We start from the raw sequence: 14,045 nt of genomic DNA on the forward strand, positions 1-14,045 counted from the left end.
TTGCATTGCATAAAACTAAATTAAATTAAATTAAATTAAATTCTAGGAGTGTAATTAGTTGAATTACACAAACGTGCTTCTTTTTAACTCATGTTAAGAACTCCACATTGAATATCACCAAAAAAACTGGCTTTTATTTTATTTCATTTTAGCAACATCGTTCAGCCCTAAGCCCATGTACTGAGCATTTGTCAAGATTAATATTTCAAGCAAGTCTTTAAAAGTTTGACTTTTTAATGAATTTACATAAAGCATTTAAGAGATGCCTATTGCCCAATTAAGCAGTCAAGGCTTCAGTCTAATAATTCATGAAATCCATTTAGTTCCAATTAAGGTCTATTTGACACCATAAGCGCTTTGATGAAGTGATTGGATTTCTGATTTTATCCTGTGAAAGTGATATCAAACATCATTGTCAGTTAAATGTGCCTGTGAAGAGGCCGCTTGAATCTGTCGGTGAGAAAACACAGGCCTCATTCAGTACAGAACGGGATTTGGCTTTGAGGCTGAGGAAAGCCACAAGAATTAACATGCAAATGAGTTGAGGATTACGGATGAAAAGAGCATTTACCACATATTCCTAATTTAAACTGTTGCTGTTGCTTCTCATCTCAGACGTTTACCGAAGCACACAGTTATCAGGGCCACATTAATCATGCTGCCGTCTCGCAGGCTTGTAATTTTGTCCTTAGTTTTACATTCTTTGTAGATAAAACGTGAAGCCATAACATTGTTATCATTTGCAGGAGACAATGGACTGGTTGCAGCTTAATTCTCAGCTTTCAGTGATAGCCAAGTGTGAATTAAATTTAACGGCATGCTTATGTTTATATTTACATAAAACAGAGAAAACCTAAAATGCATGCTTTAAATAATCTTTTTTCATTTGTTTAGAATGAAATAACAATGTTTATTTGGTAAAACTTTATAATAAACTCTTTTAGTAACTATTTGATTTAACATGAAAAATAGGCTATAAAACCAATGCAACATATTTGTGGCATCAGTATGAAGCAAGATTATATTCCATTCCAAAAACTGCTTTGTCTGCGTTTGCTGACCTTCACATTTCAAAAACACCCACTCCAGTCCCGCTCACAAACTCTGATGAAACTCCTTTAGTTTTATCAACTAAGCGGCTGACTGAAAATGGAGAAAATGGACTTGAAAGGCGGTTCTGCGGCATGCTGACTGGGATAGTGTGGGCAGGTCTTGGTTTTGAACTATTTTCTGACCGTAGGCAAGTGTTTTAAAGACCCTCTTTGATCTCGTCTCTCATTTATTGAAGTGTGTGTGATATTCACATGAGAGGTCTACAGGTAAAAAGGGATACAGGCTTTTTGGTTTCCAGTAAATTTGGATGTAGGTCATGTTACATCAAGACATCTGAACAAACTCTTGTGTGGTTTTATTGTGTAACTTTGTATCTATAGAGAACTATAGATAGATAGATAGATAGATAGATAGATAGATAGATAGATAGATAGATAGATAGATAGATAGATAGATAGATAGATAGATAGATAGATAGATAGATAGATAGATATAACTATAGATAGATAGATATAACGATAGATAGATAGATAGATATAACTATAGATAGATAGATATAACGATAGATAGATAGATAGATAGATAGATAGATAGATAGATAGATAGATAGATAGATATAGATAGAATTCTATATAGAATGATAGAACGATAGACAGACACAGACAGACAGACAGATAGACAGATAGACAGACAGATAGATAGATAGATAGATAGATAGATAGATAGATAGATAGATAGATAGATAGATAGATAGATAGATAGATAGATAGATAGAATTCTATGTAGAATGATAGAACGATAGAATGATAGACAGACACAGACAGACAGACAGACAGACAGACAGACAGACAGACAGACAGATAGATAGATAGATAGATAGATAGATAGATAGATAGATAGATAGATAGATAGATAGATAGATAGATATAACTATAGATAGATAGATAGATAGATAGATAGATAGATAGATAGATAGATATTTTGGACTATTAAAGCAGAAGTGAAAGATTGTTAAATGGTTTGTTGTCATGTGTTTGTCAGATGGAGTGGTTTGTTGGACTGTATATCAAACACATTCCATCCATTAGTGAAATGGGTCGCATCTAAACGCTTCCAGGATGCCGTGTGATGTATTCACTGTTCTTCCCTCCCTCTCCCTCTCTCCCTCTCTCACCTGATCTGATTCTTCTAACAACTCCAGCGAAACTGGCACATCCCACAATATTTATAGACCGCACAGGTTACAGCACGCTAGATCACCGAGGAAGCTGAGGTGTGTGGCGTCGCGATTCAGACGCAGATGATTACTGAATGACCGCAGCGCCCTCTGCTGGCGGCGCATGCGCATTACACGCAACCGCATGACGGGGTAAATAAATCAAACTAACCTCCTTTAAGTGAGTGCAATTCTTGCTGGAGGTGATTGAGCTGTACAGTATGAGGGGTCTCAGAATGAAAGCAGTGGGCAGATGGAGTTCATGGTGGGCCTCAGTGAACATTCAGTGGGACGCAGTTTCATGCTGAAGAAAGTGGGACGGTCTGCTGGGGTCAGTGGGAGGTTCGACCTTGTTACTGGGTTGGTTTGAACACCAGTCTGCTTTGAACATCTGAAATATTAAATGTAAAATATGTCAGATTAAATCAAGGTGAAGCTGTGAGAAATCCAAAACATTTTATTAAAGTGGTTCACGGCTTATTTCACTTCAGCACTCAGATTTTACTTTGGAAATCTTTTGTTGAACAAGCAAAGCACCAAGATCATTATACAAGCTGTTCTTAAAATCATACAATTAAGTCCTTAAAAATCATATAGCAAAATGTATTACACCACAAACTGCACAGGCCCAGGAACATGCAGAATTATTAATGACATTAATTAATAAAAAATAAAAAAATTACCTTGTTTTCATTTGCTTTTACTTTACTTTTATTTTACTCCAGGATCATGTGTTTTCTTTGTTCCCTTCTTGTGTTCAGGTGCCTGGAATATTCATGCATGTGATTGTCTAGCTTTGTTTGTCATGGAGTTTATTTGGTAAATTTTTGGGTTTCTTCTTGCATTCTTCTGTGTATCTCATGTAAATTTTAATCTTACTTTGCTTAATTTTTGTGGTAGTTTGAATTAAATAATTAAAAAATGCATTTAAGGCCTTGCAAATGAATATGAAATCTTATTTCCGCCACCAGATTAAAAATAAATAAATAAATTTAAAAAAGTTACCTTAAAGTCCCAATTACCTTTTTTATGTTTTATCCCACAGTGGAAACAAGCTTCCATAGTCCACCTAATTGAGATAAAGACTTTTATTTTACATGGAGCGGGTCACCTGATGAGGGAGACATGACCAGATCACATGACCAACCAAATATATACTTAGACATTTTCTCTTGCAGAATAAATGAATCATAGCTGACTGTAAATAATGTTTTTCTACAATGGCATGTGAAAGTATTGCTGCACACTGCTGGTGAAATGTGCTGTTGTTGCGCTCCTAGTGTCAGCAAGCGGAACTGCACACAGATAGCCCCGCCCCGCTCTCACGCCATTGGCTGGTTCAGTGTTGATGTGTTTTTAATAATAGCTGCATCATGATCAAACTAACAGCAGTGTTTTAATAGCCACAGTATTACACTTTTGGGAAAATTAACTCACTCTTTGCTTTACAGTTGACTATAACATATAGAGTTGATTCTAACATAAGAAATATAATTATTGGAATTATTTTTACTTGACTTTTGCATTGATTCATTAGGCACTGAAAATCTGCATTGATTTGTATTGATTATTCATTGATTTCTTTCTTTCTTTTTATCTATGTATGTCAGTGTGTTATATTGTGTTCACTTGTTAATGAACTAAACCTAAATAGTATGATATTGGAATTTCAGTTTGGAGAACTGCATACACAAGAAAAAACTTTTTAAAGTTTTTAACTAGATGTTTAAACTCAACACACAAAATAACTTGTATAGAAAAACTTATAGCTTTGTGACAATTAGCCCTAGTTTTCATACCATGCATACATTTTTAATGCCTTAAAATTGTTTTTAAAAAGGGGAAAAGAAAAGAAAAAGAACAAAGAAAGAAAAAAGAAAATATGAGGGGAAAATAGCATAAAAATGTACCTAAATCTGTTTAGATTTGAATACAAGCATATTTGTATTAAAACACATATAAAAAGAGTTGATTCTGTATGTTGTATCTTGTTAGAAACATCTAGTTAGAAAATAAAAAAAATATTTATTTATTTATTTATTTTTTGGAAATTTGTGTCTTTCAAACTAAAATTCCAGTAGGTTAATTTTCAATTGATTAATAAGTGAATATAATTACACTGATGTATGTTTTTTGTTTTGTTTTGTTTTGGTTTGGTTTGGTTAAAATAAACTTCATGGCATCAATAGTTAAATCATTATATTATTATTATTATTCTGCTAAGGTAAAAATCTTTGATTAAATCCAATTCTCAGAACATCAAACTAAACTATAAACTTTACTCAGAATTTTTTGTGTAGTGAAAACCCCAATCCTAACGAAAATGAGTAAAGTCAATAAATTAGACAAAACTAACCCAACTGAATCTCTTGTTACTGTTACTAAAATAGCATGTTTGCTTATAATACAACTAGTAGTTTTAATATGTAAAACAAAATAAGTAAACAGCCATTAAAATACTAAAGCTTCATACAAACAACAAACTTACAAAATTCAGGCATTAAAAACTGAAATTGTTTGGCCATAATACAACAAAGCATGGAACAAAAAAGAAAAAAATGTTTCACAAACTTGCATATTCATATATCGAGTGTATAGTGTATCGACACCACTGCATTTGTCCTGGGTAAAAATAAAATAAAAAGCTACTATTTTTTGTAGTTATGATGTTAAAACTTTAATGTTTGTGTATACAAGTGTAAAGTGACTTTTAAAATTAAAGAAATAATCAGTAAAAAGTGTGACAACAAGCCCCGGTCATGTGTAAAATCAACTATTAAACTTATATAACCCAGCTTTCACTTCTGCTTTTTTCTGTTCTCAACAGATGTTGCTTCTATAAACAACAAACCCAAACCAAAGAAAATGAATGTCATATTTGTGCAATCATAAATTGTGGGACCCTCTCATCAACAAAAGTTATACAATTGATGTCAAATATCAGATTGAAATATCATCTTACAGTTTCTTACTTTTTGTCATTGTATTTTGAACAAATCTGTTCTAAAAAGAAATAATATATGCTCTTATATGGTCGTTTCGTTGCACAGATTTACTTTATAAACAATAAAATAACAAATAGCATTTAGAGCTAAAGATAAACATATAATAATTTAACTTTATGCTTTTAGCAAATGCTTTTAACCAAAGTGACTTAAAAAAATGGAACAAATGCAACTTGTCAGTATTTGTAATGAAATAACAAACAAACAAATGAATGAAAGACAGAAAGAATGTTGCCTTTTATTTAATTAATCAATTTTAGTTCATTATTTGTAGTTATACTAAAGCTAAACTATAGTTAACTATTTAGTTATACCAAAACTTAAAAATATATTTTAAACATAAGTCATATAAGTTATAAATATAGCTAGTTTCTAAAACATTCCCTTTTGCATTTCTGTGTTTTAAACTATATTTTAAAAAACTATATTTTAGTTATTTTACAAAAACTTAAATATAACTATATTTTACTAAATGCATGTTATATAACTTGTAAATATTACTATCAAGTGCTTTTGTTTTTCTTTTTTGAATTTGCAGCACTTTGAGATTTTGTTTAAATGTAAGGTGCGATATCAATAAAATGTATTATTATTATTATTTACTAGTTTTTCTAAAACTTTCCCTTTTTCATGTATTTTAACTTTCTTTCAGTTAACTATATTTTAGTTATACCAAAACGTAAATATAAATATATTTCACTAAATGTCATATAAGTTATAAATATAACTAGTTTTTCTAAAACCTTCCCTTTTTCATTTTTGCGTATTTTCCACTTTATTTTAGTTAACTATATTTCAGTTATTTTACTTAAATCTCAAATACAGCTCTATTTTACTAAAATATAAGTTATATAAATACAGCAAGTTTTTCTAAAACATTCTCTTTTTCATTGTTTATATATATATATATATAATTAATTAATTTAGTCATTCATTTAGCAGATGCTTTTATCCAAATGAGGACAATGGAAGCAAACAAAATCAACAAAAGAGCAATGATATACAAGTGCTATAACAAGTCTAAGTTAGTTTAACACAGTACACAAGGGTTTTCTTTTTTTGTTAATTATATAATAGATAGAATAGAGAAAGCTAGTGTTAGAGGTCTTTTTTGTTTGTTTGTTTTTTTATTGAAAACAAGCAGTTAGAAAACAAATAGTGTGCAAGTCTTAAAGGGCCGTGTTTTTTAAAATTATTTTATTTAGCCTAAGTTAAACAGAACATATTTTAAATTTATAAATATAATTCGTTTTTCTAAAACTGTCCCTTTTCGTTTATTTATTCATGTATTTCTTAATTTTTTTCAAGGTCTTATTAGAAGATTTCTTTGCCTTACTCTCTCTCTCTCTGTGTGTGTGTCTTTTATTCTTCTCATGTGAGATTTTACACATCAATGGCCCTGGAGGTGAAAGGTGAGCCCAGATCAGTAAGACAATCCCAGGCTGCTTTTCTAACAGAAGACCCTCCTACCGGCCCCTGAGGAGGAGGAGCCGCAGCAACTGCCATTTTACAAAGAGGAGGTGCCAAAATACACCAGGAACACATTCCATTGGGGGAGAAACTCAAGCCTTGTGCTCTTATCTTATACCTGATTCACACCTTTTCCTCCTTTCACACTGTTTGTGTATTTAACAACTCAAATAGTAAATGTTTATTTCAAATGGTTTGTGTTGTGTTGTGAGCTGCATGTGAATTATGAAGGCCTAAAGTGATATTAACATTTTAATTAAGACACAAACTAAACAAACTAAAGTCAAAAATGAACTTTTGATGTTTATTCAGGATTAAAGTAATGCTTTCATAACCGCCGTTAACACACTGTGTGTGTGTGTACTGTAATTTACAAAAAATGCTAACAAAAATATATTTGAAAGACACTTTTAAATAAGAATTTTCACTCAGAAATTGCTAGTAAATTTCACAGAAAAATTACTAAGAAACAGCAAGCAACACTGAATTAAACATTATAATTTGTAGTATTTTCTATATTGTCTATTTTATAGAAACAACATTTTCTCATAACATTTCTCCAGTAACCTGTTTATACAACTTTGAAAAATCGGTTTTACAGTGAGCACATCCTAGTTTTTAATCAAACAAAAAACTGGCGAAAGATTACAAAAAAACAGCATTAGCACAAATCAACAGACAAGGACTAAAAATGTATGTGGTTATAATAACACCTGTACTCATAAATAACTTTATTTATTTTCCTGTAAAACAGGTTTCAGGATGGATCTAACAAATCTGTAAACACAAAACAGTTTTATATCACTTTGTAATTCTGAAACTTATATTAAACTCGTTTCAATCCGTTTTGAGAACTAAAACAACACTGGTATAATTTTTTAAAAACTATCAAATAAAGATCATCACCCAATTATGCAATAATACAGCAGCATAAATCTTAAGTAAATATAGGCTCGCATCGATATTTCACATTTGAGACGTAAATAATATCATGCAAAGATTAAAAACATTCTATAACTTCTTTCAGCGAGTTATAATTTTACTCCATTTTAACGCAAAAAGCAAGATATTGACGAAACTTTGTTAAATTGTCAATTTAAATAAAAATGCACGAGTGCATATTATAATACTTCCCCAAGTATTACGAGCGTCCCGCGCCCCGCAGAAGATGCTGCTTTGGCGTGCGAGATTTAAAGGCTCCGGACTCCTCGCATCTGCTAGAGATGTTGACCCACATAGTTGTTTACAGTTGTGAGCATTTTTCATTGTAGTAGCGCTTGTTGGATTGGCGGAGGAACGGTGGAGATCGGAAGTAGTTTGTGCATGCTAATGAAGGAGTTGGGCTTGTGGATATTTACGTTCAACGGGAGCCGCCCTTCATTCACCACATGGTTAAAAGCTGAGCGCGTTCGCGCCACTTTCGCAATTTTACTACGGTTTTGTAACGCAACCCACAGCGTGCTCGGATGCGACGCGTGTTGATGCTGTATTTCCACCATCGGCGCTAGAAGTTTACCGTTTAGTTTCGACGATTTGCCCGGAGCGTTGACAGTAAACGGTAAGTGTGCACAAGTGAGTGAAGATGGTGGATTCTACAAACCAATGTCTTACTACGCGCGTGTTATTGACGCGAAACCTGTTGTTGCCTTTTTCGCGCGATTTGCTCAGCGAAGTCTTGCGCGTTCTTGCGTAAACGTCTAAACCGTTCACTTTATTGTATGCGAACGGTTAGAGGAGTGGTTTTGGGCTAAAACGCTGTAGTGAGAGACGCGTGGTAGCCCACCATAGTTCAGAGAATGAGGGAGATTTGAAAAGCGTGCGCGAGGCTGCTGCAGTGCCAAACAAGCGTTCGCTCCAGTCACCGTTTACATTGTATCGGCGCGTTAAAATGCGTTCCGAAACGTTCCTCGACAACTTTTCATGGGCCGAGCGGTCTAAAATAGCAGTTATTCGCTGTGTTTTGTGATCGCTAGTGCTGGAGTTCGGTTGCCAGCAGAACAAAGCGACAGCACATGGGGCAGCTGCAGGCCGCGCGGTACTGTGTTAGCAACACTGCTAGGCTAGGTAACGTTCAGCGAGTTTGAAAGGTAACGTTACACGTTTGAACCAAACCCTCGCGTTTAAATATTTGGGGAACTACACTCGTGTTTCTGTTGACCAGAAAATACTGAACAACGGAGTTTGTGGTTTCCCGCAAATATTCTGAAAATTAGCGTGCGTTCTGCAAGCATGTGCGGTGGAACGCATTGGGCCGGTCACGTTTAAGAATATAATTTCAAAGCGTTCCGCACAGCACAAAAGGGTTTTGGCGTAAAATAAAACAAATGCCGTTCATGTAGACTGGTCGACTCTCACGTTGGGTAAATTGAGATGCCGCGTCAAACCAAAATTAGCAAGAACGGCTGGGGCTGGTGGTGTCGAACGTGTCTTAAATGCGTTCGACGCATTTCGCGGCAGTTGTTCGGAGTTGTAGAGTACTTTTTTTACCGACTAGCTTTGCAAGTTCCAACCCAAACAACGAGCAAAGCCGTCAACACTCGACTTTGCCCTTGTTTTTAGTTTGTTTCTCCAACACAACTACTGCGGACTCTTCGGCGCCATATTGGTGCAAATCATGGGGGAGGGGTATGCGCGCGTTTCGCTGGAGTGCGCATGCGTCGTAGAACGCCGGTTGTGTCCCTTACGAAAATTAAACATGGTTTTACAAGAAATTAAACCAAAAAAAAAAAACATGGTTACTATAGTTAAACCATGGTAACCACAAATTAACCCTGGTTTTGCTACACCAACCATACTTTAACTATGGTATATTTGTTGTAACGCTGTGGTTATACAAATGGTATTCAATATGCCATAAAACCACTGTTACTACACTTATTTTTATTTAATTATTTTTTTAAAGTAAATTTTCGTAAGGGCTACTTCGCTTATCGAATTCTATGAAGTGGTTTAGTTTGAATTTAAATACGCGCGTTTTCTATATTTTCAATGCGTCACGTCTAGTCAGAGTGACTTTTTTTTGTAGAAAATCTTGCTAGTGTTCATTGCGTGGTTTGGAACCTAAATACAGTAGTCAACATTTGAAGTGGATCAAAAAAAGCTCAAAGAACGCATTTTGGTTTTAGGACAAAGTTGATAAGGTTTTGATCCACTTCAAATGTTGACTACTGTACATTAATGAAACTGAATGAAAACAAGTGTGTAATAACATACCTTTTCCCTCTCTTTTCAGAAAAGCAGCAACCACCTCAAGTCACCTCACACCAGGGTCCACGTTAGATGCCTCTAACGCCGTCCCAAAAGTGGATGTGCCCGGTTCCTCGTGGCCGTGAGCTTGTCGACTCCATGTCAGCGTAGTGTCAAAGTGCTTACAGTGCAGGTAGTTCTGTAAAATCTACTGCAGTGGAGGCACTTCAAGCTCTACTTTGACATGAACACACACGAGCGGCGAAGTGAACTACTGCTTATGCTAAGGTGCATTTAGTGCAGATAGTGAAATAGACTAGCACCTACTGCCCTAAGTGCCCCTTCTGGCATAAGGGGCTGGCAAATCCCGCTGTTCCCCATTGGCTGTCCCCTATTCTTTCATTTCATGCAGTTCTCTGCTAGTTTTGCATAGTTGCACTACAAGAAATATTGAGTTGTGCAAATCTATGCAAAACTGATGGTGGCCTGCTTCCCCATCCTTTCCTGTGCTTCTCGCTTTGACCGTTTCTGCTTAAGTGCGCGTGTGTTTTTCAGGTTAACCCCTGTTTGTCGTGGCTCTGCGCTGTAAAACTCTCACTCTTGTTCCAGCAGTATTAAAGTGCTTATAGTGCAGGTAGTTTTGTAAAATGCCTATCTACTGCAATGTGAGCACTTAAAGTACTTCTAGATGCGAGCGTCGCGGAGAGAGCTTGACCGTCACGCTTTCCTGTGCGCACTGTCCTGGTTAGTTTTGCTGGTTTGCAGTCAGCGTTCGTATCGTTGCTGTGCAAATCCATGCAAAACTGATCGTAACAGTGAGGAATCTCCGCTTGCCGTCACACTCCAGCATCCCTTTCTTTGCAGGTTGGGATCAGCCGCAATGCTCTGCGCTGGAAGTATTGCACTTGTCCCGGCCTGTGAAGAGCATGGGAAATTGTCCAGCTGCTTTTGTGTTCTTTAATAAATTTGAGCCCCCCCCACTACTCCCTGTTTTGTTTAAATCTGATCATCTCAATAAAAGTTTGAAATGCACATTTGCTTGTGTGAAGTTGCATTTTAGTACAAGCTTTTGAATTTTTCCTTTTTTTTAATAACTATAATGGTCTTAAAAGGTCTGTTTTTGTATTAAAACATGACCAGTATTAAGTGTATTATAGGTGAATGGGGTTTATTAGGTTTAATGTTCAGTGGATTCACATCACACATCACAAAGTTTGACTTTTTTATTTTAGAATAATAGTAATGGTTTTAAAAAAAAGGTAGCTATGGAAATTACAAACTTAATTTTATGCATTAATGCATGGCCCTTTAGTTTGAGATAAACATTTAAGTGTCAACGTTTGAGTAGTAGTTCAAACTTAAATGCATTCCATGTTATTAGGACTTTTTTTTTTTTTTTTTTGGTATATCAAATGTTTTTGAACCATTATTTTTTCCTGAATCATAGCCTTTTTAATTTTTTTTTTTTTTTTGTAATGAGATTGCAGGGGGTTGTTTGGTCAGACTTGCAGGTAACTGTATGAACACTAGATGGCTGCATTGTATTTGGAATCCTCGAGAATGACTTGTTCGTTCATGTTCAGTATTTTAGAACTTGTGTTTGACTTTGTGAAAATGCATGCTTTTATTATAGAGTTTAAACTCATCTCAGTCCGTTTCTTTAGTAGAAGTACCTGCTTTAACCATAAATGTTTTCGTAAAGTTGCGTTTACGGGTGTTTCATTAATGTTCACTTCTATGTCCTGGGTTTAACACCCTTTAAGGTCAAATGTTAAATTCTGTTATAGCCTAAAGATGGACAAATGTCGTTATAGTAATTTTTTTCAGTATTTAGAGTGAAATTTTTGAATAAAGTTAGTGTTGTCGTTTACAAGAGAGAGTGAAGAATGCTTTAAAAGTCTTTTATTTCACATTTGTCAAATGTTGCATAAAGTATTAAAATGTATTTAGATAAGATACTAGCTATTAAATTAACAATCCTAAAGAGTTTAATGTGAATCGTTATAATATATAATTTGTGATGTGATAAAAATGACATGATGGTTCAGAAATAAATGGCGGTCTCTTGTTATGCATGTATATCCACACTGTTTTCGAGAGCAGATTATGCATGCTTGTATTATGAGAAACATGTTTGTAAAAGATATGAACCAGGTTTAGGACTGACGAGCACGGGGAAATATAAGAGTAGGTTGTACTATAAGAGGACTTTGAACCGTATTGACCCTGTGTGACGTCAAGGTCGAGCTCATCCTCCTCTTTTATCATAGGCTATATGATGGAGTTGTGCACTAGTAACTACAAACCACATCCATTCATCTGCAGCGACTCGGACTCTCATAAACTTGTCTGCAGATGTTAAAGCGCCTCATGCAGGACAGCTCTTTGGCTCCTGACTGTGGTGAGATTATAGGAGGGATAATGAGATTTGTGGAATATTCAGCATTTGGTGTTGTAGATGAGAAAGTACCGTGCAGCAGGAATGACCCGTATCAAGAATTTAAAGTTTGAAATGATAAACTACCATTTGAAAGTCTAGAGTAAGTGATTTGTATTTAAAGAAATTAATACTTTGGTTCGGGAAGGACACAGTAATCAAAAGTGACAGTAAAAACATAAGATTTCTGTTTCAAATAAATGGTGTTCTTTTGAATTTTGTTCATCAAATAATCCTGAAGAATAAAATGTATCATGGTTTCCACAAAAATATTCAGCAGAACAACTGTCTTCAACATTGTTGATCATCAGAAATGTAAAATCAGCATATTAGAATGATTTCTGAAGGATCATGACACTGAAGACTAATCTTAATATACTGGATAAAATAGCTCGGTTTATCTAAAGATGGACATTTTATTTATTTGTTTGTTTACAATGAAGTCAACATGGGGTGAATTTTAAATCATTTATCTCATTAAAATTCAAAGAAAAAAACTTTATTGGGAAAGTCATCATCCTCCAGGAAGTGACATCATTTTGGAGGGAAAGTACCAACAGCACAAACTCAAACACCAGTAAGTTTTTCAATGAATTGAATGGATTCAGTATTTTGTGGTGCTGGTTGGCTTTTCACAATGTAGGCTACATCGTTTCAAAGAGATTTACAGGAAAATATTGCTGTAAAACTACTCCTGTCTGAATAACAGTAAGGCCTGTGCATCCATCAGACCGTATCCTCCATATTTCAGTCTTTTAAAACTTTCAGACAAGACTTTACTTTTCAAGGCTAACTCAGTTACAGTCCCAAAAAACTGTTAGATCTCTGTGGACAATAATTTATCCTGTGTGATCAAAACAAAATGTTCCTTCATTATTTTCTTGCGACTAAGCAAGGTTCATTTTCATTTCACATTCACTTTAACAGCTTGTCACTTTTCTGAATATTGCCTTAAATGAAAATGTTTTGCATTTATATGATCGATTAAGTATAGCTCTTTGCTCGCTGTATGTTTAGAGCTATTCTAGTACATTTTCAGGAAGCAGAGCTTCACAGTGCTTCATTGGGTCTGTCTGTAATTATGATTTAACTACAGATAACGATGCCCATCATATGATTTTCGATCTAGAATGCGACTGCAATAATTCTGACTAAAATATATATTTTGGTAAAATATTTACATCTAAAGGTGATAGAACTTCAAATCTGTTCCCCCATTCATAACAGCAACGTACACTGAGTGTTACAGCGATATTGACAGACTTTCTAACTTTAAAACAGAGCCATTGTTTGTGCAGTAAACCACTTTTTAATAAAAGGAAAAAAAAATTATCCTGCTGTACAGAAAACTAAACCATTGATTCAAAACCGAAGAAACTTATTTCCTCGATGGAATAAAAATATAAAAAAGTATTTGTGACTTTATCTCACAATATTGACTTGTTTACTTACAATTGCAAGTTATACTCTCGTAATTGTGAGTTTACATCCCTCAATTCTTACTTTTTTTAAGTTTGCATCTCAAAATTATATATTTTTTCATCTGAATTCTTAGTTTACATATAAGAATATTGATGTTTTTCTCTGAATTCCGAGTTTACATCTCTGACTTTTTCTCTCTGATTTTTGAGTTTGCATCTTTAAATTCTGACTTTTTTTTTTTTCCCAAAAAAAATTT

Source organism: Onychostoma macrolepis, chromosome 09 (assembly GCF_012432095.1).
Source record: "Onychostoma macrolepis isolate SWU-2019 chromosome 09, ASM1243209v1, whole genome shotgun sequence".
Classification (NCBI taxonomy): Eukaryota; Metazoa; Chordata; class Actinopteri; order Cypriniformes; family Cyprinidae; genus Onychostoma; species Onychostoma macrolepis.